The 24,807-nt window shown below is 38.7% G+C and overlaps 1 protein-coding gene across 5 annotated transcripts in view; it reads left to right on the top strand.

Moving 5' to 3' along the window:
• Positions 1 to 24,807, top strand: part of NOL4 (nucleolar protein 4) — a 196,952-nt gene that overhangs the window by 70,520 nt on the left and 101,625 nt on the right. The window contains exon 1 of one of the 5 annotated variants that reach the window (XM_030011984.2): positions 22,643 to 22,751. The exons of the other annotated variants lie outside the window; for them this stretch is intronic. The gene's annotated coding sequence lies outside the window, so the exon portion shown is untranslated. Of the gene's footprint in view, positions 1 to 22,642; positions 22,752 to 24,807 lie in introns of those variants that run through there. 5 annotated transcript variants of the gene reach the window in all.

Raw genomic sequence — 24,807 nt, forward strand, 5'->3', positions numbered from 1 at the left:
TTATAGCAAATGAGGTTCTGACCTTGTTTAAAAACAGCTATTATTTTCTGTCTGCAATATTGATTTCTGTGATAGTTGATAGTTGTCAGTGCATCCCTGTAAGTATGAAAAATATAATCTTAACTTCAGTAATTATTAGGCACAATTTATAAGTCCAAAGTGCAGTGGTAATAAAGAATATCTGCTGATGTCCACCTGCTATCCATTCTTGTCTTCAAATGGTGAAGTAACCACATAGATGTTTGTGGTAAACGCCTGCCTGATTTCAGTACAACAAAATCTGTTCTGGAATACCAGCAAGTCAGTAACACAGCGTAAGTGGCGTGCCATATTATGTTGTCTACATTCCAGAAGAGACGCTGTCACCTCTTCCACCCACCCTCTGCATGTGGAGTAGCTTTTCAAAGCAATCTGAGGGTGTTTGCCTGTGCATTTAAATTGAAGGCCTGATTCAGTAGCTTTATTGTTCTAAGTAGTAATACTAAAGGAAGTATTTTCAGTTGGGAGCATTTGGGGGAATATTACCATCTTTGTTAAATGTACCAATCCATACAACAAGAGTGACAGCCATTTCCAATGACTCAGAGCATCATTAATCCAGAATGTTTAGAGCTATTAGCAGGGACAGCAAAGCTCATAGAGGTTACTCTCCCATCTTCCTAGTTAAATCAGAAGGCCAGTGGAGCTGGGGAAATGAGGCAAGGATGTGTCTTTGACAGAAGAAGAATGAATGTCTGTTGCCTTGAGTCACAGCAATATATATTATTTAGAAGCTGGAGGTATCAGAAATTGTCAGCAATATGACTGAAGGCCAGAACATAGCTTGCAGACTGTGAAATAAAGAAAACAAAGTAGTCCAAAAGATATGGTTTAATAAATTGAGTTACCAATTTGGTGATGCCAGAATTTATTGACGTCTGTAAGTAATGTGTCCAGGAACTGTGGTAAATGGGTAAACATTACTGTCATATTCCTCCCATGAGAGTGAACAGAGGTGATGGAAGTTTTTTAGCAACTCAGCTCTAATGGGAGGGAGCTGTAGAGTTAGTGGAAAAAAATTCCACCTTAAGTTAAATCTGCACTACTCTTTAATGAAATGTGACCAGCTTTTGGAAGGAAAGGATGGTTTTTGGCCCTGAACACTGAAAATGATTTGTATTTGTTTTTGTCCTGGATGTTCATACTGATTCAGCACTGACTATATATAGAATTTTTTTTTTTCTTTTAACAAATCCACTCCTTTGATATTAAAGAGGAGCAGCTTTTATACTAAGGCAGAAATCTGGAGGGTATTTTAAGATCCACCTACATCTTGTGAGATAGTCTTTACTACTCTAAATTAGATTCCCCAAACATGCCAGATATGAGAATGAGTAGAACATATGGATTGTCCAAAGGTATCCGAAGTAGGAGCCTTTTCTTTCTGCGTGCTGCTGCTCAGCTCAGCCTGAAGTGTGATGGGCACTTTTAGTGACACGTTCATGCTGAAAGGAGAGGATAGCTGTGAAGATAGGCCAGAAGCTTTCTGGTAAGAGCTCTGCTGGCTGCATGACATGATTACATAAAAAGCTGTAGGGAAGCTGTGAGATGCTAATGTTTTCAAGGTAGGGCTGAGGCCTTGCTTTTAGATTTTGCATCATGACATATTTCTCCTTATACCTATATAGATCCTGTGCAGGCAAGTTTTGGCAAAAACACAAAACGCCAGTGAGTTCCTTTTGTTCTTTGCTTTAAACATGGTCATCAACGAACCCTTTAAAGTCCTTGTTTAAAAAAATAAACGTCCGTGATGTTTAAGTTTGAACCCAGGTTCCAGGTCTTTATTAGCCAGTGTTGGAGTCTCATGGATTGCACATCCACATCTTTAGCCCAAATGAGGTTTATGAAGTTGAAAAGTACCGATGAACCCTGCAACACACAGAGGATTTTGGTAGCTGAATCAATAGTGGATAGTTTCACTGGTTGCTGTGATTCCAGATCTTCAGTCTGCTGCAGGGTCTGCTTTGGGCTGGAGTCCTGTCAGGATCAGCTGAGCCCAGAAAATGCCTTGAACACACAGCTTTTCATTATTAGCTCTCAAATGGGAGCTGCTGACACTGACCCTTCTTGTTCCATTTCACGGCAAATTTAAACACATGCGGAAGGGTGTTCAAACTTAGTCCATTTCCATTGAATCTACTCCGTATTGACTTCACACTAAGGTACAGGCACTCGTGTGCTTAGTTGCAATGAGAGAAGCTCAGTTAAATGAAGCTGTTCCCTATTGTGTGGCTTCCCACTGTTCTGTTTCCAAAGAGACTGTAACCAGGAACATACAGGAAGAGCGGAAGGTTGTCCAGAAGGGCTGGCTGTCCCCAGCTTCTGGCTCTGAGAAAGCTTCAGAGGAGCAGGGTAAGGAACAGAATTTTAGCTCTTTGGATGAATGTTTATCTTGGCAGGGTGTGTCAAGAATCATCTGAGCTGTAAGCTCATCTCATTTATGCACAGTATACTTCCTGGGTTTGGAGGAGAAAGGGAAATAGTATATTAATAGAGATTAAAGAATAATAAACAGTGCACTTCCATGCTATGTTCAGATCCTCAGAAGTGTTACATACTGGGAACGAACATACTTCTTAGTTTCCAATTTGTAGCTGTTTGCTCAGCAATGCAGAGAATCCTTGTAAATAAATTAACCAAATCACCTGGGACTCTTTTTGTATTTAAAAAAAATACATATCTCATTTCTTTGTATGGCTCAACCAACCTTGCAATGGCAGGTTATCTGCTGGCACACAGCAGAAAGTTTCTGCAGAGTAATATTGCCCCCAGTGTTATCCAGGTTGCTCAGCCAAACTTATCATTAACAAGTTTGGCAACACCCTTAGGCAAAGAGATGATTTGATAATGAACAGCCATCATCCTATCTGAATAGACAGCTATTGGACATAGACTGCCAAGAGATCATCTGCTGAACTCTTTGAAAGTATGAATGCCTAGCTGCAAATATTTTAAACTCTTTCTTTTTGAACTGCTCAGCCTACGATAATCAATCAAGAATAGCTTCAGTAAGTGTGTGCTGGAAGTTCTTCCTTGAGGGAGAGATTTTTGTTCTGGCACACACATTTTACATCACTGTGCTTCCCTGTGTGTGCTCAGATCTAGTTGGACTCATTTCCACAGCATTTCTTTCATTCAAATGATCTGCCTTTGATTATATAGGCCTTCAATTCTTTTTTAAAATCCTGTGGTATGGTAAAGGTTCAACTTTTGAGCGTGTTGTGTTTTCTGCCCTTGTGTACAAAAATATGTGCAAGGTTATGTGTAGATGATATTTTCTAGATACTGTTTAGGTTCTAAACCTACACAGGTGGTACAGAATTACATTTTTGTGACCATTTTAGGTTGTGAAAGTCACCTTGGCACAAAGGTCTGTCAGAAGGCAGTAGATTTCATGCATAGGTGCATATGATTGTCCTTTAAATAAGAATCGACTTTTCTGATTGTATATAATATGAAGGAGGTCACACCAAAAATCTGTTGAACAATTTTGACCAAGCAGAGTTCTTTTGATTTAGTAGTTTCCTGAAGATACAACACCATGTGAGGAAGACAGGATGATAGCTACTCTGAATCTAAAATATACCTGAAAGAAATAGTATGTGCGAACCAACTAAAATGGAGCCTCTTAAATGGGCAAATGGGAGGGCCTCAGGCAATAAGAATTTAATTTTCATACTGCTTTCTTACTAATAGTATGTGATTCCAAGTGTATCTTCTTAGGAGATAAAACCTCTCGATTCCCAGAGAAAGATAGTTAATACCATCTGAAAAAGCCCTTACGTGTTCATTAGGCCTAAGTATCACCAAAGCCTTTTAACTAGTCACATGGCAAGAGTAAGATGGCCAATACTCAGATATGTTCATATAGATTGTTGTCTTATTCTCTTTGCCTTTCTGCATTAAGTCTGACCCTTTAATGTTGAGAAGTGAGGGAGAGAGAAAAATTTTAAATGTGTGCCCAGGCCCCTGAACCACATGTCAGATAATGTAGGGAGATGTTGTGTCATGACAAAAACTCTGAATAAGCAAACTAAATGAGCAAAGGCTTAAACTTTTAGGGTTGAGCGTCCCATCTTCAGGCATCAAATCCATTCTTTGATGTTGCATTAAGCTAATGTAGCCTGATTTTTCAAAGGTCATCAAGGCCTGCCCTTTACTGTTTCCTTTACTAAATCTTTGCAGGGAATCCCATCTGTTTTACACCTGCTGACAGGCACTGAAATGTGACAGTTTAGCCAAAATGAATGAAGAATCATTAAAATGGATATTTTACCAAATACTGACAGTGGCTGACTCTAGGTATGGTGAGCTTAGAGTCATGGCTAGCTACACCACCTGACAATGTTCTCCTGTCCCACAGCTCCCAGTCCAGACTGGGGACTGTCCCGAGCCCTCTGCAGACCGCTACTGACATGCAGGTCTGAGGTCCTTCCCGGTGGTGAGCGGAGCGAGGAGGGACGGTGCGTGGGCAGGGTGAGGGCTCCTGCCCCAGCTGGGGAGCGAGGAAGTGCTTTCCTGTCCCTTTTAAGACTCAACCCGTAAATAGCTCCCTCAGAGTGTTTGGCAAATATTTTTTAATTAATCTCAGGAAATTTTAAAACATCCACTGCTGACTCAGATTTGGGTTTTGATGACTAGATTTGTAAAGGTATTTAGCTATGTAATTTTATTAAAACCAATTAGAACCAGGCCTCTAAATACTTGTTGGATAACAGTTGTGAAATAAGGCATTTATTATGGTTTTTGTACTCTAATAATATTTTGCTGCAGTTTTGCTCCTGTGTTTTTCTTTTTCCTGTTTTGTTTTCTGAAGAGAATATTAAAAAAAAAAAAAGTAATGTAATCATCAATTACTGTAATAGCCACTAGAGGTCTACTGATATCAAAATTCTGCCAACATCAATTATTTCTGCAAGTATTAAAAATGTTTCATCCAAAAGAAAGTGCTTCTTATTAAACATTAATTGTTTGCTTTGCGAGGTGGATCATTTTAATTCTCTGAATTTTTAACCTCAGTGTTGTTTTCAATTAAGTTGTATTTAACTGAAGTAGGGAAGAGTTGCACACAACTCACAACTGAAAAGAAAGTGACTTAAAAGATTGCCAACTATATTCACCAAGTAAGTATATTATAATGTAATTCACTGGATAGATATATTTCTTAGTGGTTAACCTTGCAGCAAACAATGTTTTAATGAAATTGTTCTACAGTTAATGGCTTCTTATGGCATTATTGAATTCCATCTGCCTTTGAGGATTATTTTTATTTCTCAAAAAATAAAACAATCTTAAACCCCTCTTTTAAATGACCTTAGTGTGATGCTTTTTAAATTTCAAACAACAAGTGGGAATTAGATTACTGTATTTCCTGTAGGCTTAATTATTAATCAGAAGAACAGGAATGTATTCGTTGGGACAACGGGGGGGACATGTTACATTAATGACTTTTTTCCAGAGACTTCTCTGCAGTCAGGTGACAAATACCGCTTCTTGGTCAAAACAAACACAAAACAAATCAACCAAACAAAATGGGTAAGTCACAGATGCCTGGTGACTCATGAGCTCCTTACCTAGAGTTTGTAGGGAATCAGGCTGGGGCATGAGAAGATCCATTTGAGACCTGGCTGATGGTTAGAGTTAAACATGGCTTTATCTGTTCCTGCTCAGCAAAATGTTTTTACATCCTCTTTGTTGTGGCCTAACAAGTCATAAAACAGTAGGCTGTGGGTCTCGTAAGAAGCGTCAGGCTTCTCAGATTTCATCTGACAGTGCTTCCTATTTGGTGTCTGACAAGTGGGTATACTTTTTTTTTGCTTTTTTTGAAAGAAGGTGGTGTCGCAGGTAGTGTTGCTGAAATCAGCTGCTGTGCTGAGGATACAAATGAGGCCTGGTTCAGCATACTTGCAAAACTTTCCTGATGCGTACTTAGCTGAATTGGGTGCTTTGCTGAACTGGGATGAATTTCAGTGGAAATATTGATTGTATATTGTGTACTGTATTGGGTCTTGTAATGAAATATTGTCTGTATACTGACTATATTGTGACTGCTGTACTCACCCTGTTCTTAGCCTAGCACTAGCTGTTAACTTGTGGATAGTTTTCTTCACTTACTGAAGGATGAGGGCTGTGATAGTGTGGTGACTTCAGTTAGCTGTGTGCGTGAAGTCAGTAGCTGATGGCTGGCAGCTAAAGAAAAGGAAAATCTATAAAGTCTGTCTTTTTTTCAGATTGTTTATTATAAAGGAAAAAATTCTGATGCCTACGTCTGTCAACCTTAAGGTTTATGAAGGTATCCAGACACGTCTCTTACCGGTTGGACTGCTTGGTATGAGTATACCTTTTCAATAAGAGGGGAAGTCATTAGTGTGATAGCAGAACAACTCAGGGTAAATCATTATACTAAAGGATTTGGTAAACCCATCTATAAATGGCCACTGTGTACATAAGTCATGCCCAAGATAGTTTGCACTTATTGTCCTTTATGGAAAGATTTCCTTTTTCTCCTTCTTCACTTTGAAGAGGAAATGCCATATGAAGAGGGCAATGCTTTCCTTACAAAAGACCCGTGAAATTAGTTCTTTTAAGAATATCCTTGCTTTCTTCATTGAACAGTTGGAGAATCACTCAGGTCCTTTGTGCAAAAGGCAAAAGAGCAGATTCAGTCAAGGCAGTTCTGGGAGGTGTAATCACGTCTCCCTGAGCCGGTCTGGGTCCAGCATCCCAACAGGGATTCCCCTCCAGGGAGAGCAGGTGGTGGAGCTGCTCTGCCCTCCCTGGGGTTTCAGGGGAAGGGTTATTTTAAGTTGCTGTCAGGGCTCCAAAGAAGTCTTGCCAGTGAAACTGGGCAGAGCAAAACAGATATAGCCAGAGTAGCTAGGAAAAGTGAGGACAAAGGGTGCATCCTCCAGCCATTTGTCTATCCTATTAATTAGCGTCCATTCCCCACCTTGTATCTTGGCTCCTCAATGAAGAATTATTCTATCTGTTTTCTTCTAGTGTTGAGAGACTTGGTTGAAAAAAGCTGTAGATTATTGTTATTGTTACTGTTATTAGTATTATTATTATTGTTATCATCAGCGCTCTCTTAATACTCCTCAGAAATTGTTCTGGTGCCAGGTCCCCCATACAGACCTTGTGATGACTGTAGCTTCCGTACAACCCTGAGTTGTTCTTAAAGCACTGGGCAACAGGCAAAATACTGGGACTGTATGGCTTTCCTCCTGAACATCCCATATTGAGAGGAATGAATGCTGAAAATTATTAGTGTGAGGGACAGAAAAGATACAAGATATATCATGAGCATAGGCTATTATGTTTTTCATACTTAAGTAAAAGCAGATGTAGGCTATGTGAGGCTAATGGGGCATTACTTACAGAGTCTCAGTGTAGCAAAACTAATGGAAACATTTTTCTTTTTAGCTCTAAAATATAGTGTTTAAATGGAATTATATGGCAAAAGGGGTGGAGCCAGCACGACATTTTGTCCAGATGTTTGAATTCCTCCTTATCCTTGCCCCAGAACTGGCAATTCACCTTTCAGAGCTTTATTCCCTGTATCTATGTCAGCAGTATGTGAACACCTTCACAGCAAGTAGTAGGTTTGAGGGGAAAAAGGAATATCTGGACTAGGAAAAGGCACCTTATTTCATTTTTCCCTTGGGTAGAATGTGGCAAATTTCCATCCTCTGCCTTCCTTTCCCTGTGAAGAGAGGATGAGAAGTCAAATGACAGTTTATTAGCACTCTCTATGCTCACCACTGTCTCAGGCTGGGACCTCAGCCAGAAACACGATTAAGGCATTAAGAGTAAATGAGAGGAATATTGTTCACTGCAAGATTCCCAACCCTTTCTCAAGCTCACAGATATAGCCAACAGATTTGACTGAATTCACAATGAAAGCATCCTTAGGACCATAAAAGCTTTTTTTTTTTGTTTCATTTTTTATTTTAATTTTCCAGAAAATGTGGTTGATTTTTAGGAGAGATGTAAACAGAAATGCTTATTCAAGCAAGATCCAAAGAAACACCTAAATGAAATGCAAAAAACCATCTTGCTAAAAAAAAAAAAAAAAAAGCACATTTCAGGATATATCTATACCTATGTATATATGTATGATTTCTCTAATAGTTTTGAGAATTTGGGGCACTTGATATCATGAAAGTGAAACTTATGGATAAATAACTCAAGTTTCTGGAGTCCTTTTCACTTTATGTGTGAGATAAGAAACCTTAGCAACTTAAAGTATTTAGGTGCTGTGTTCATATTAAATGCATTAATTAAATACCAGAGACTCAGTGAACTGGATATGGATAATATGCTGGAGAAAGCCATCCATGGTGCTGGTTTTATTAACTGAGTCGACATACTGTGTATTTTACTTAAGGCTAGGGTGTCTATAAATAGAATGGCCTCAGGCCTGTGGCTTAGAGACAGGACTTGGGTTTGTCTGCTGCAAGTTGGGTGAAAGAAAGCTTTGGAAAGGGCTTCCCTCTGGTATTGAGTAATATACACATAAATATGTGCAGGGGAAAGATGGCTTTTATATATACCATAGAATCAGTGGCTGGAATACTAAAATCCCTGTATCTGAAGCCTTTACTTCCTGTGACAGCCTAATGAGACACTGACAGTGGCTGTCTACTTGTCCTGAGTGAATGTCCTGCATTATGTTGTTTGTGTTGTACTGAAGGTTGCTGAAGTGAGGTTGTCTGACTGCTGTCCCCTCGGGAAGCTCAGGAAGAGATGTACTGAATCCCCCATGAGCCTATCCTCAGAAACAGTTTTCTACCTAAATAAATACCATCTCCTGGGGATCTTCTAGAATAGTAACCACTGTATGACTGCCAGTATCTTTTCATACTGTGAAAATCTGAAGCCTGAACTATAGCATCTATAATATGGAGGCACGGTTTAAGCATCAAAAAGGGGATGCATCTTATAATTTACTGACTGAACAGCATTGGCTTCCTACCTGTTTCTACATGTAACTTCAGTTGTATACACTTCATACTGTTTGGGACTAAGCTTTCTTAGGGACTTTTGTTCTCCTTATTTACCATACAAAAGCTGAGGTCATCCATGGTATTTCTTAGACGTGTGTGCTAAACAAGGGAGGGAAGAGTTTAAGGCATACTGCTGTATTCCTGTGTGGGATTTCTTATCTGGAAATATATATGTGTATCTTAAAAGTCTGTAGTGTGAGTCCAGCCCATCAGACCCACTGATGTAAGCTTTACAGACAGCTTGTATGTTCTTCTGCAGAAGAACCTTCATAGAAACCCCTTGTGTTTGATAGCTTTATATGGAAGAGTAGCAGATTTAAACTTCCCAATCTACAGCTCCTAAATCTTTTATACATAAATTGATCTCATATTTGTACACTTATGGAGAATTGTTAGCTAAAAATCTTTCCTACTTCTTCAACCTCTGTTTAAACACTACAAAAAAATTTACGTACAGAATATGAATTCATTATTTTATTATGTTCTGTGTGCTTCCTTGAACTTTATTGCATTATCGCACCTTGAAAACTGATGTTATAAAACAAATACTAGCACAAGATGCTCTAGGCTTAGAGAAGACACAGTAAAGAAAGACTAGAATAGAAAGTAATGTGGAATGAAGAGATATTAAATAAATTCTTGGACTCTTCAGTTTGGAAAAAAAAGAGATATCTGAGGGAGGGGTATGACAGTGGTCTGTACAGTTGTAGGTGGTATATAGCGGTAAACATGGTAGTATTCTACACTGTTTCTCATACTGTAGAAAATTGGGACACTTAATAAAATGATCAGGCAGTGAGATCATAAGAATCAAAAGACATTTTTGCACACAGGACATAATTAAGTTGTGGTATTATTGTCACAGAATGTTGCAGAAGCTGAAAAAATGAACAGTTCAAAAGTGGTCCTGAAGCATAGATCAACTGATGGCTATTCAATACAGGTTTTTTAAAATATTTACTCAGAGGAGATCATAAAGTATTGATTGATGGAAGCTGCAAGGATATACTAGGAGAAGGATCATCATATTTTACTGTTCCTATGGTCTTTTGCTCAACTTCTGCTTAGAATTGGGACACTTGGCAAGATGAATCTTTGCTTGAGCCACTGTGATTATTTGTGCTTGTTTTTAGATTTCCAGGCATCACATCTATATGTCAGATACTTGAAGGTATACACTTCATAGTATCAAGCAAGCAAAGTCCTGCAGATAAAGGCAGTGAGGGGATTCCCTTCACCTAACAGAGCATCAGAGAGACAATCTGTAGCAAAACAGGAAGAAAAGGCAATGTTCAGTTGCATGTTGTATTGCGAGCCTGGTGTTTGATTTTCGGTCTACATTGTGCTAATTATCATCATGAAACAACATAAAGGCTGACTGTAACCTGAATTGCTGTATTACCTCCCCCAATTGCCTAATATATTTTTTGCCATCAGGTGAAGTAGAATTCTTCACTGAAAAGTATCTGATTGTTTTGTAGAAACATGCTCAGTTCAACCATTCTGAGGCCTTTTAGAGTCTATTACTGCTGACAACTTGCTTTTTTTTTTTTTTTTTTTTTTTTAAGACTATGTTATTAGATGCACCAGTGGTTACACAAAGAAACAAATAGGTCAGTCAAAGTGAAGTACTTCTGAAAAAAATTAACCTTTTTGGGGTGATAGAAGAAAATGCCTAGGCAGCAAAAATAGCACTATGGCAGCAACCAGTGTGCAAGCCCTGCTCTGGTCATGAGAGGGGGGATACAGAACTGGGATTCAGTGGGCTTGCATTTCTTTCCTAGTTACCTTTGTCCTGGTCAAGTCTCTTGAATTCTTTCTGTCTTGTTTCCTGTCTGGAGAGTGGAGGTGATAATATTGCTTTAAATCCATCTATTTTCTGTCTTGCTTGGTTAAGCAGTAAGCTTTTAGGCCAGGGAGTTTATTACTATGTATGGGTACAATGCCTGGCATAGTGGTGACCTGATACAAGCCAGGGCATGTAAGTGCTAATGCACTTACATGTGTACATATATTAAGCAGAAATACTTTAAAAATCAAACTAACCAACCAAAAGAAAAACTGCTTGAGGACAAAGAATAGGTAAGTCCTTGGCTCTTCACTTCTGCCCATTTTTCTTTCTTTACTTCCCCTCTTGTATGCTGCTGACACTCTCTCACTTTCTTCTCCTTAACCTTTCTCAGCCTGACTGTTTGATGGTGTTCTTTAAAAGAAAAAAGTAAAGTGTGAGGGAATCACTGCCTGAACTGCATGTGCCTTCCTCCTCCAAACATGCACTTGGGCACTTAGGTGTGCTCCTTAACAGTTGTTCTGTGCTGCAACTGGAGCCACCAGCTTGGCTGCTTGTGCCATCCTCATCTCCCTCTTCTGTGAAAAGTGACACACTCAGACATGCCTTGGAGGCAGAGCTTAGTGGAGACGCAGGTGTTACAGGCAGCCCTGCAAGACATGCCTACCGGCATCATCAAACCAGCGTACCAGCTTTGCAAAAACAAACCAGAAGCACACATCCATGCTTCTTACTGGGAAACCAGTACCCCAGGACTCTGGGTCTAGAAAGTGATTCTCTGCATCCATGACCTTTTAGTTATTTGGTGTCAGGAAATGTGAATAAAAATTAAAAAATAAAATAAAAGGGACTTTATTCCTTCAGTGAAAATCTTTAAGCCTGAGATGTAGGGGAAAAATATTACCATTCTCATTCTGATGTAATCAAAGCCTTTATGTAATCTGCGCGTTGGTGGGGAGCAGTCTTCCTGAATTGTGTTTACTAGTGGGAGTTTAAGAACTGATGTGTAGGTGGGAACTAACAACACTACCCCACACATCTCACTGCTGCACTGCATGGATGGGGCTAGGCTGGTACCAAGACTAGCCATGAATGTTAGCCTCACCAATTTTGACCTGCATAGGGGACATTAGACTTGCTAGCATTTCTGTTTTAGAGGAACCAGCTGTGTGATTGGGAAGGAAGTAGCACTTGAATTCCTCTACATTTGGCTCCTCCCTGCCTCCCCCCCCCCCCCATGCATTTAGTATAACTTTGCATATTTTTCATTTCTTAAATTGGAAGGTTACAGTACCATTAAAGTCACCCATTGGAGACAAATAAATTATGCAGACCCACATAAGCTGCTGTGCATGACTGGAATTTCAGCCCCTAGTCCTGGCCATGCACTTCTCACTGAAATCAGTTTTGCACCATGGGACCCGCAAGTGGTTTTGTCACTGCTTGGTTAGGCTTTGAGCAATCCTTTTACTGTCGTTTGTCCAAACGTCCTAGTGCAGTGTTTAAATCTCAGCCAAACCATCTTTTATAGTGAATGTCAATTCATCATCCCCCTCTGTATCTGAAGCACTTGGACCATGATGCAAACCTTCATGACATCAGTGAGCAGCCAGTTACTAGATCTTCAGTAAGCAAGGTTGATCAAGGTATTCGGAGGTCACATACACAGAATTTATTTATGTTGTTGTGACTAGAGAATACAACTAAGAGCATGTCTTTGCCTTTTTCATGGTGAGCAAACTGTTGCCAGTTAAAGCATTGATGTGGCAAGATGTACCATATCCTAAGATGACTGAAATCACTGCACTAATTCCCACAGATTTAAATGGATTTTACCATAGGACTTTTCCTTATTATAAAAGCAGTGCTTAATCTGCTAGTAGTCGTAGTGTACTGCAGACCAACTGTGCACCATCATTGGGAAGAAGCAATAGGGAAAGTTTTCACTTCAGCTGAGACTGAAAGACTATTTAAATCTTTTATTCGATGTCTTAGGGTAGGCAGTCCACAGAAGTTCATTCAGGTAGAGCTATTCCTCCCTTTTGTGCAACATATTGAGGTTTGTTTTTCACAAATTCACTGATTAAATGTTTGTTTTTCTCAAAGCAGGAGAGGGAAGAAGATATCCATCACTGTCTTGACTTGATAGTTTTTTCTGCTACCTTACTATACACATGGAGAATGCTTTGCTTTGAGCAGTAGAAAACCCTGTGGATGTGATATCCCTTTCACCCCTACTTTCCTTCTCTACAGTGAATACTCTTAGATCAATTTTATGGTGCTGTCTCTGTTCTGTCCCTATTAGATGTTCCTCAACTTTAATGTCTATTTGTGAGAATTAGCTAGCAGATGGAGTAAGCAGCCAAGGTTATGACCCAGGTAATGCTCTTATGTCTCAACTCTTGTTTATTTGTTTGTCTTATCTGCAATGCATAAATGATTTACTGCAGGGTAGGTGTCCTTGGAATATGTTCTTCATATAATTCTTTGAGTCTAATGCCAGCTGAGATACTGAATCAGTCAACTGCCATCTCTTCTGGTGAGAATGTAAGATAACAATATAAATGACAGTTTCATAATTCCCCTCTGGAAACTGAGGAGCTATTGCTCCTACCATGGCCAAAGAATTATTCTTTATATACCTGCTGATGAAACTTAACAGAGCTTTGGAACTAGGTGGAAACAGCAAGAGGAAGTAAAGTTTTCTTCATACTCTTCCTTTTGTCCTCTTGATGTGCTATTGCTTCAGCATCTCATACAAGTTTTCCAGAGATGCATCTCATCATAGCAAAGCAAAGAACTGATGCAGGTATTTGGGTACAGATCAGCTATGCTTAAAAGATCTTAGATCCACCTGTCTAACTGGGTGTTCGAAAAGCATCTGTTTTACAGCTTGCACTGTCTTTAGCTTCACCCTATTCTCTTCCTCAGTTTTCATTCTAGCAGCCATGGGGTAATATCAGTAAATTTCTTACAAATATACTGACATATACTGAACCAGAATGAAAATTTGAGTATTCAACTCTTTTCCGATATTGTATGTTCCTTGGTTATGATGCTTTGTCAAGCCAGAGCTGGCTAGCATATCTTTCTTGCCTCTTCTTATAGTTATGCAAAGAAAAAGAACATAAACTGCTTCATTTTTGATTTTGGTACTCTTGGTCAAGGTCAAATATTCATCCTTAGATTTTAAAAGATAAATAGCTGCAATGCTTTTTTTGTCACTTTGCTGGGCCATTAACACAGTATCACTTTTCTTGTTCCCTCATCTTGATTTCACTGTGTGTCTGTCATAAATGGCAGCTCCTGGAGAAACATCATCAGCCAATTTGATTTATGTAAACTTTGTTATTTACTGTGATCTTTAAGATAGAAATTACTTAAAATATTTTCTCCTGTTCTGAATTCATAAAGCTATCCAGGGAGAATTAAATAGAACTTCCTGCCTGGCATGATTGGGAAACAGGCATTTTTGGTCTTTCAAAGCTGTTTGTTCACAGAACTTTCAGTCACCTCACTATGTGTTGTTACATCCTATTTCCAGCTTTTTTTGATATCAGTATCTTTCTCCTCAACAGTAACTTAAATTGATATATATGGGAAAAGAAGCTGTAAAATTCTAAAAAGACCAAATCAGACTTCCTGTTACATTGAAAACAGACCTAAGCACATTCAAACACAGCAATGCACAGTAGGTCATCCAAAGTACTGTCGTGACATGATTTGGACTACAAGAAGGAAATTTGATGCAGCTTCTAAAATTAATTTCATTTGAAACCATAAGCACTACGAAAAGCATTTATAATACTGATAATATCTACTGCAATTGCATTATGCTGTGGGTTTTTTGGTTTTGGGGGGTTTTTTTGGTTTTTTTTTTAGGTAACTGAAAAAAATTTGTGCATTTAGAAGACATGTTCCAGTAGAGTTATTTCTGCTCCTGCATAGGAAATAAACAGGTGGGAAATATGCACAGAGGAGTGAGACATGAGAAGTAAGCCCTTGTGTATTTACTGGTAATGGTTAAAATTGATCAATATCCTGTAATATCATGAATATCAGCAATGAAGCAGAAATTGCTTCCATAAAGCTAATTTAGATTAGGTTTTCTTCTCTTAACTAAAGGTAGTATTTGAATTTCTTCAATGCTTGAACAATAAACACCTGGATTTCCAGGATTTTTAAAATCAGCTGAAAAAGCCAGACTGAATAGTGTGACATAGAGATGCTGCAAAATTACGAACACTAAAAGAATAAAGCAATAAATACACTGGTTATCTTAATTTTATTTATTTTTTTTTCTCTGACAAGCCCAACCTGATGCTAGCCTGCCCCGTTTGGATAGATTAGGCACAAAGTCACAAGGTTGTAGAGCAAAATTCACATGTATAAATGAAAATCCATTAGCTTCTTTAATAGTGTTAAATGTAAATATTGGAAGTAACAGATACAGAAACGAAATAAATTCAGAGTATACTTTAACACTGTATAACAGGAACAGCACTGAGCTTGGAAAACATAGATTTGGAAATGAGCTCTCTTATCTCAGAGTGTGAATAGGTTTTACATTACTAAATATTTTCATTTGTCCAAATTTACATGGTGCTAAATGCAACCTTTTTGTGATAGTACTCAGAACATATTTAATTTAAATATTTTAAGTGCCTATGCCTTGAGTTTCCTATTTCAAAATGTACAGTTTAATGCTCACACTTATGTTTAGGTAGATAAAAATGATCTGACCTTCAAAGCATCTTGCATTGAAATGGAAGGTAGCGAATGTGAATCTTGCAATGTTGCAGCTGGTATCCAGGGAACTGCAAATGAAAAAATCAGAGGTCTTCACTGGTCACATTGGCAGAAACTGCCCTGAAGAACAGGGTTTCTATGCACGAGCATAATAACGCAATGTAGCAATACAATGTACTGAGGAAGAGTCAGGAGCTCAAACCCGTTAAGAGTCAAAACTATTTGTGTGTGAAAGAGTCATTGAGCTTGTGGCTGGTGTAGGGTACATCTATGTGCTGTTCAGAAAAGGGTCAGGGTCTGCAAGCTTGAGCACTGGAACACCCAGACATTCACTCAGTTTAATTGGTAGCTCTCTCCAAGGTCTGTGCTGGGCCATTTCAGCTTGCTTTCTCCAGTGCAAATCTGTTGTAAAGGAAGGTAGGCCCTCAGTTAATGGGGATGAAAACGTAATCCATCTGGGTTTCCTAAAGGTTTTTAACAAGGCCCCTCCTAAATGCTCTGTAGTATCTAAGTGGTTGAAAAATCAGAAATAGAGAATACGAATAAATACTTGGATCTCTCATTGGAGAGAGGTCACCAATGGAGTCTAAATGGATTTGCAGTAGGGCTCTTACTGTTCAAAATATTCATAAATAGTTTGGAAAAAGGCTGGAGGGCAAGGTGACACATGTTGACAAGACTGTTACTCAGGATCCCAAACCAAAGCCTGGTTGTAAAGAGTTACAGAAGAATCTCATGGTGCTGGGTGAATAAAATGACATAAGAAATTCAGCTTTGGTGACTGTAAAGTAAAAATAATGAAGAAATGCAATCTTCAATTTATATACTATCTACAAGGTCTATGAATGGCTTGGAATAAAATCTTGGGGGGATAGTAAACAGATCTATGAAAAGATCAGCTCAGAGCTCAGTAATGGTTTACAAATAGACTGTTAAGAATTTCTTGAAGTAGCACTGAAGATATGAGTTAAACAGGATTTGTACTTAGATGTTATACCAGCTAGTGCAGTTGGAAAAAAATAGTGTTATGGATTGGTAGAAGTAGTGCTAAAGATATGGGTTTAACGGGATTTGTAGATAAATGTTAAATCAGCTAGTGCGGTTGGAAAAAGTAGGCAAACTTTTTGGCACACAAACCTTGATGAGGTTGCGGATTGAAGGAGGACACTTCAGAGCTTAATATAGAGCTTAATATTGGATCCACCAGGAAAGAAATAGACAGCAAAACAGCGAACAGTAGCATCCCCTTTTTCACCGCTGTCAAAGACAGGATATTAGGCTAAATGGACTTTATCTGACCCAGCACAGCAATTCTTACGTTCCTGTCACATCCCTGTGTAAATTTATGTACCTACAGTGCCATTCTGCCCTCCCTTTTCCAAAAAATGTATAGAAGAAAAGGTACAGGGAAAGGTGGTAAGGAAGATCAAACATACAAAATTGTCTCCATGAGAGAAGAAACTACATTGACTATGACTCTTTAACCTGGAAAAAGGATGATTTAAGAGGACATGACTGACATTTTTAAAGTCATGAGTGGCGTGGAGAAGACTAAGAAGGACAAATTATTTGTTGTCTCTCATAATACAAAATGTATAGGCCATCAGATGGAATTAACAGAGGTCATGACCAGAATAAGTAAAAGAAGATACATTATGTGCATCACAAAAGGGTGTTGTAGATGCCAAATGCTTATTATAGGTTAAAAAAAAATTAGAAAAATTAATAGAGGGAAAATCCTTGAAGAGCTTTAAAAGGCAAGAATGAGTCTTTAAGCTATTCATTGGCTTTTTGCATTTTTCAGACCCAGATCACACACACCATAGCCATGCAGTTCATGTTCAGGCTCCTCTTGGGAACAAGACCACCAAGTCCCTCCAAGGACTTGGACGTCACAATATAATGTCATTGTTGTGCTTTTACAACCACTGCTGTGGAGGACTGTGGTATGTCTGTCTCATCAATTGGTTAATTTGGGGTTGCCATGCAGATGAGATGGGTTAAGTATTATGCGGTGTGGACAAAGCTGGTCCTGCCCTGAACGGCATGGACACAAGTCAGTCTGCTCTAGTTGGTCCAAAGGCCAGAACCTACTTCCTAGTGTGGTCCACAAAGCTGACAATGTAGCCAAGATATATAAGGTCAGGTTTAGGAAATGTCTGACCGAAAGGTAGCTGGGTGGTGGGAAGGTAAACATGGTCACTCTCTTCTCAATCATGCCTCTAGCTGTTGCGTGGTGTCAGGGTCAGGAGAGTATCTCTGTTATTATCCTCTTGCAGAATAGTGGTAAGGGATTATTGCTGGAAGTAACAACATGTATTTCAAAGTCATTGTTATTTTCTATATATCCTCTTTTTGAATGTCTATCAGACATAATGGTGTAATGTATGGTGTAATCTTTTATTGTTGGTCTCATTCACCAGAGACTGTATTGCCACAAAGTAGCCTATGTAACTCATAGAATCACGGAATAGCTGAATTTGGAAGGGACCCCTGGACATTGCTCAGTCCAACCTCATTGCCTGTTTAAGAAAGTTATGAAATTCAGTTTTTAGAAGATGTATAAGCAACAGACCTTTGAAAAAGCATTTTTATCTTTGCTATGCCTCTCCACCACCCCCAATCTGATAAACTAATGTTACAGATCTAGAAAAAAGAACATCTTACTGAGAACACCTGACCTCATCTTGCGTTTATGATTTCAGTGTAGAAATATTTTAGTTTAGTGTTGCCCATGTCTCCCAAAGGGGTAGCTTATCCCTTCAATGAGTACTTCTACATTTGGTACTACATTCCCAAATTACAAAGCATTTGCTTAAGAAGACAAAATTATATTACAATTTTACAAGTACAGGCTGTTTTAGCTTTTCTGTATAAATTACTTTGGCTATTAGAATGAAATCACAGTAATTTTTATTATTTTGCATATTAAAAAAATCATATCTCCTGAAATGTGTCATTACTTACAAAATCATTTGATTTAAAATTCCTGAACACTGATTCTGCTAATACCTACTCTTATTTGTAAATCTTGAGTAAAGTCAGTGAATTGAGAGGAACCACAGGTAGAGAAAAACGGTCTAAGAGGTACCAGAAATAGGTCCTGATTGCCTACATGATCCAGTGGATAAAATTACAGGAGGAAAATGCTTAATTATATAACACATTTCCAAAAATAAAATAAGATTGTGTTTAAGACTCTTGAAGTGCAAAAGCAAAAAATTTTGGTTTTCATTTACATATTTAGGTGTATTCTGATTATTAGCTCTGTGCCATTAGTTCTGTGCTTAGAATATGAAAACTGTTTGCTGTCAGAAGGTAGCGGTACAGCTTGCACTGGTGTAGGCTTCTTCTTGATTTATCACTGCACTAGGACTGAAGGTCACTCAGCATTTCGTATAAGGAATTCATCTGACAAAAGCAGGATCTGAGCTACCAAGGTACATTTAAAAAGAGAAAGGAAAGGATAGGGAATTAGGGGTTTTAAAACCCCAAATCACTGGTTTGATCCTGTAAAGTACTGGGCACTGTTGCTCTATTTCAGCAAGACTTTACACATGCTTAAACCTTTTGTTCAGGGCTCAGCATTTAGCACTGTTTAATCTCAAATGAATAGTTCTTTAAAAAGAAGATTGATATTTCCTTTCATCCACAGATTTCAAAGGACTCTGAACAGCTATGTACAGAAACTATATAATAAAAATGAGAATTCAATGGTGATTTTCAGAGTTAAGCATAGTAAAGAAAAAGACAGGAAATCAAAACAGGAACCTTCACTTTCTCATGTCAACTTTTCATGTTGGACCTATGTATAGTTTTATTTTCCTGTCTTTCTTCCCATTTATTTTCAACATGAAATCCTCAGACTCCTCATTTGTGGCCAAAGCTGTGAATTCATGCAGAAACATAGGACAAAATGTGTCTTCTGAGCTCCCACGTAGTGTCTTTAAACTGTGGGTATTATTGAGAGGAAAAGTGGCTGTTGTGTATTCACCTCTCATCCCCCTCCCAAGCAAGAGGGTAGACAAAGAGCAAAATTAAGACTCCAACCTTCATAAAGGTAGACTTTACCTTCAAAAAATGTAGAGCAGACCCATGAGAGCAGTAGAAGCAGCTTGTTTCTGCTAAGGACCTAGAGCTGGTTACTCTAGTCAAGCCTTAGAAGTATGTTACACGTACGTCTTTTTCCTTAGTTAGAGTAGATTGCTTAAATACATATAATCACTTTTCATTTTATCTTGCTCCTTGTTCTGGCAAGCTTCACCTGGGTTCACTAAAACAGTTGCCTTTTCCTGGGTATACCCAGGGATATACTAATGCAACAGGGGTACCTGTGAGCTCGTCTATGTTCCAGATCTCTGAACTTCACACATTTAAAGTGCTTCTGTTTCTCCATGTGTGTGTGAGAGGGTGTGTTCCTGCCAAGGGAATGATTCCGGGCACTCATCTGAAATAAAACACAAGAAGGTTCAGCCAGAAATGGAAAGAAGACGGTCAGGGTTAATTTGGACCCATTTTAGTAACTGGGTGCTACTTGTTTAGGGTGCTGGCAGGGGAATCCATTCCCTATCCAACAACTAAAGGAATATAGTAATTCTATTTTGTATTTGGTTGAAAGACTGAATTTCCAGAAACACAAGATTCAGTATTATTAGATGGAAGTTCTGCACATGAGCATGAAGAAATGAATGTTTGCATTCTAAGGGCAATATTTACTGATTTCTGCAGTCATAGTTTGTGAAAGAAAAAAGAAACAGAACTTTGCTTTCATTAACCATAATAGTAGTTTAGCTATTTTCACAGCATTAATCTTGCTGTTAACTGTTCTTTTCACATTGTGAGGAGACAGCATATGACAGGAAAAATCTGTAACATCATTCAACATCTGATTATATGCCCTTTTTCCTCAAAACCAATTTGCATGCCTACAAATATCAGTGTTTCCCAGTGGAATTGAAGGTGTAAAATACTGTCTCTCGAGCTGCAAATTATTTAGCCAAAGATTTTTCAGTATTTGGGAATTCTGGCTGGATGATTTCAAAAGCAAAACCATATGTTGCTTACATGATTTGGCATTTCTCCAGTTGCATAGAACATGAGTGGAAAAGTGGAGGGAAAAAACCCCAACCCTAACACTAATTAGATGATAATAAATACAGGTGCTATACTGTGTGGTGTAATTCATCTTCGTAGCAAGCTGTGGGATGAGTCAGAGCCAGCAGATTCTGAGGGATACTGTTTTGTGCATGTATATTCCTGACACATGCTAAGATCCAAACTAAAGTAAAACTGAAAGGGTCGTGTAACACTGAGATACTTTTCAAGGTTACAGAAGAGCAATATTGCCTAGCCATGGAAGATAAATTGTATGCTTTTTGTTTGGTTGGGTTTTGTCTGCGGGCTTCTAGCTGTAAATGCAATTAGTGTGGTACCAGGAAAAGCACAGTGATTTGATGATAATTTGGAGATCCTGACCTGGGCTTCCCTATGCTTCCATCCCTTCAGACTTCCCAACAATTTCCTGATGCATTCCAGGCAGCAAGGTGCCTCCCCCAGAAGGCACCTTTCCTCTCCAACCAAAGCTTTATTCCCAGCCTTATGTGGTTTGCCGAGACTGAGTTAGTTGGGACTAACTGCCAACTATCCTGTATAACTTGCTGTACAGGGAAAGCTGTTATACATCTGCGCACGGTTTTGCCTGCTCACCCCCCACCTCCCCTACCCATAGGAGTTCTGGCTAAATGCAGCCTCTGGGCACTTTCTCTTTCATGTGTCAGAGACCATCATGAAGGTTCTTTTCTTTTAAAATTTCCAGAGAGAAGTGGATTCAGATGGTGTAGATTTGACTCATCTGCAGCTCTTTTAGTACTCAGATAGGTCAAGTCATGACAGGTACTGAGGGGTCTGGTGTACCTTACCTGCTGATGGGGTGTTGTGTGCGTAGCCACACACGTTATATGCTTGAGAGCAAAGGCACAAAGGAGGAAGGAATCTGTTTTGTGCAAACGGATGGTTAAAAACATGGTTAGACACCTGCCTTACATTCTAAGTTGCTGCTTCTTTAATGTGAAAGCTCGCTGAGACACGCTTGTATCTGAAATAACAGAGAAGACACAGTCATGCTCCAGGAATTTACCACAATAATATGTTGTGTGGTTTTGTAAGAGAAATTAAAACACAGAGAAAAACCCTTTGCATGAAAATTTGATTGAACAATTAAAAAATGTGTAAATAATTGAAATGCAGGGACTATAAAAGCTTTCTATTATTCTCATTGAGAAAAAAATATTTAAAGCATAGGATCCAGACATTATTCTGGGGCAGTAAATAGCTGATATTTACAGTATGGATTACTCAATTTTCTTTTGCCTGATGAACAGGGCTCCCAAAGCTTATTGTGGCTGTTTTGTCATTTATGTAAGACACGTGGCCTCTGTGATTTGCTTTTGTCAGTATCCCCTCCCCCATCAGCAGAAACCTTTGAGCTTCAAACACAGATGTTGTACTGTGCTCTTTGTGTGCATGTATGTGTATGAGTGTAAAACCATTAAAGAAAGACCGCATGGCTAATATGCTGGAAAACCAAAGCTGAAGCACAGGACTTGGCTTGTGACTTTATTACTTTTTCTTTATTACAGTGAGATGTTAGTGTGGACTGAGCGTAGGACTAATATGTATGAACAAGTAGTGGTTTAAAAGCAGCCACACTGCTTATAAAATCAGCAATTTAACGTAAGCAGGAATGGCAGTTTCATTAAATAATGCTATGATCTCTCAACCATATTCTTAACTAGTAATCTCCCCGTAGCAAAATACATAGCTAATCAACCTCCTAGCCTGTCAGTAAACTTGCAGGGGAATTAAATCCTGGAGGAAGAAGCCCGTAGCCCCGGAGGAAGGCTGAGTGCATGTTTCACTGTCGTCTTTTCAGCTCATCTCAGTGGTCCCACTGCTAGAATGTGCTCTGTTGTCATGGCAACCCCATCTCCTGCTTCCTACAGGAAAGATTAGCTCGTACTGTGCACTGGAGAGAATTTAGGGGAAGTCAAGCTAATCCCTGGGTGCACTGCGAGAGAAAGGTTGGACCTCGCCTGAGGGATGCTGTATCTGCAATGATAGAATTGGCCTGCCACAGACACTGGTATTTAAGTTGAAGAGCAGAATTCACAGTAAGTGTCAGATCCTCCAGAGAGGAATATTGAATGAGGTTTTCTAAGTCTTGGTGAAGACTGTCCCATGCCAACAGTGGAATGACAGCAGGAGGCTGTGTGTGGAATACCAGTATGTTTCACCTGTTCAGGTGGTATTTCAAGTATAGATTCAAAGCCTCAGTTCCCTGGAAACTAGGTGATAAAATTCTAAAACATCATCGTGAGATGCGCACCTAGAAACCTGAAGCATGTCTCATTTGGTGCGTAAAGCTGAACAAGTGACGATGAGCATACCTTGCAAATTGTGTATGCACTGTGCGGCGTGCTTAAGAATTCCTGTGTGCTGAAAAATAAGCGGGAAAGCGTGAGGAAACCGATCTGTGTGTGCTGCAAACTCAACTGCAAAAGTGCTGAACTATCAAATTAAGCATGAAAATTTACAACTCCTGATTCAACCTTGTTTTTTCTTCATATTAAAACCCAAACTGAGAAAACATGAGCTTTTTAAAGGTATAGTCATAATACAAGCTTTTCTTTGAGGAAAACTCATTTTAATGTAGCTAAATTAAGGTGGTGTGTGACATGATGCAGCGTGTGAAATGTGTGTTTGTTTTCTTGCTGGTAGAGTTAAACAGAGGGTATTCTAGCTATTCCATTTCTGGTTATTTTAATGCTCTGGCTTTCTTTGATATGGTCCTGTATTTCACTTTAATAGATACTGAAGACTCCCAGCTTTAAACTAGACTGTTTGCAGTAAGATTTTAACTGTCTGATTTTTATTACTGTCAGCTTTTCCTAAACTTATTTTTTTCAGCAGAGTTTATATGTTCAGCCTATGTATTTTTACATTTTTAGTATGCATGTTTTTTCTGTTGAGTTTTAATCAAAAAATAACTTTATCATTATTTAATGGTTATTTAATATATAGTAGTATTCTCTAACTTAGATCTATGATGCATATATGTGTTTTACATGTATAAAATGTATGCGTGCTTGTGTGTTTCTGCAATACATACATGCATATCCATCTGCAGACAAATGGGGTCTTTGTTTTAATAAGGCCTGTTAGTGATTCATGATAATATAACAACGAGGAATTAAAAGACCTGTTTTCACCTTGAAGGATAGGTATTTTTCTCCCATCTAAAATGTTTATTGTTGCAAAAACCTAATAAATGCACTCGGTCCACTTAAAGGAACAGCATATGTTGTATTTCTGTGTGTGTCTCTAGAGTAAAAAGGGAAAGCGTCTTGACTGATATGATGAAAGAGCACTGTGTTGCCTTTCCAGAGACCTGGGTCCATGGAATAGGTAGTGAGGGGACAGTTGTTTTTCTCTCTTCCCTCTGAGGGCAGGTCAGAGAGTCACACATAAGCTCCAGATTGGTTAGTGTAAGAGCGGTCTTCCCCAAAAACTTCCTTTTTTTGGTTGGTTTACCAAATAGTAAGAGCATTGATAATCAAAGACAATGTCTGTCTTCTTTGTAGTTAAAATACTCAGTAGCCGGTCTACATCTATTATATGGAGGACTATAGAAATAAACCCAAAAGGATGGAAGCTTTAAGCCATCATTTAGGCTGGCTCTTGATTCTGTGGTAGACATATGGGTGACAGGGAATCCACACAAGTGCCAAGCAAAGTGGGGATCAGGGTAAGAGAAGATTCATCAAATAAATGTTTTTCATTAGAAAGAGCACTAAGAAATTATTGTTTGTTACGCGTCAAATTAAATTACTGATTAAAAAGTCCCTTCTGTGATAAAATAACACAAGGGAACATCTGTCAGAGAATTCATTGTGTATTTTCACCACCTCTGTGAGTGTTTGTTTTAGAGTGACACCTTTTAGCATAGCTGTTTACAGCTTTTAAAAAATTTTAGATGGGTAACTGCATAGATTTTCTACCTTGTGTGTCCTCTTATTAAATTAATTTACCACGAAGTTGAATTTTTTTATCTCAGGGTCATGACTTGTTTCCCTTTTTTTTCCTCCAACATTTAACTTGTCTATGGAATAATGTTGGCTGGTCAAACATTGTCTCAGCTTTTTTTGTCTTTGCAAAATGTGTGATAAA

This window comes from Aquila chrysaetos, chromosome 4 (assembly GCF_900496995.4).
Source record: "Aquila chrysaetos chrysaetos chromosome 4, bAquChr1.4, whole genome shotgun sequence".
NCBI lineage: Eukaryota > Metazoa > Chordata > Aves > Accipitriformes > Accipitridae > Aquila > Aquila chrysaetos.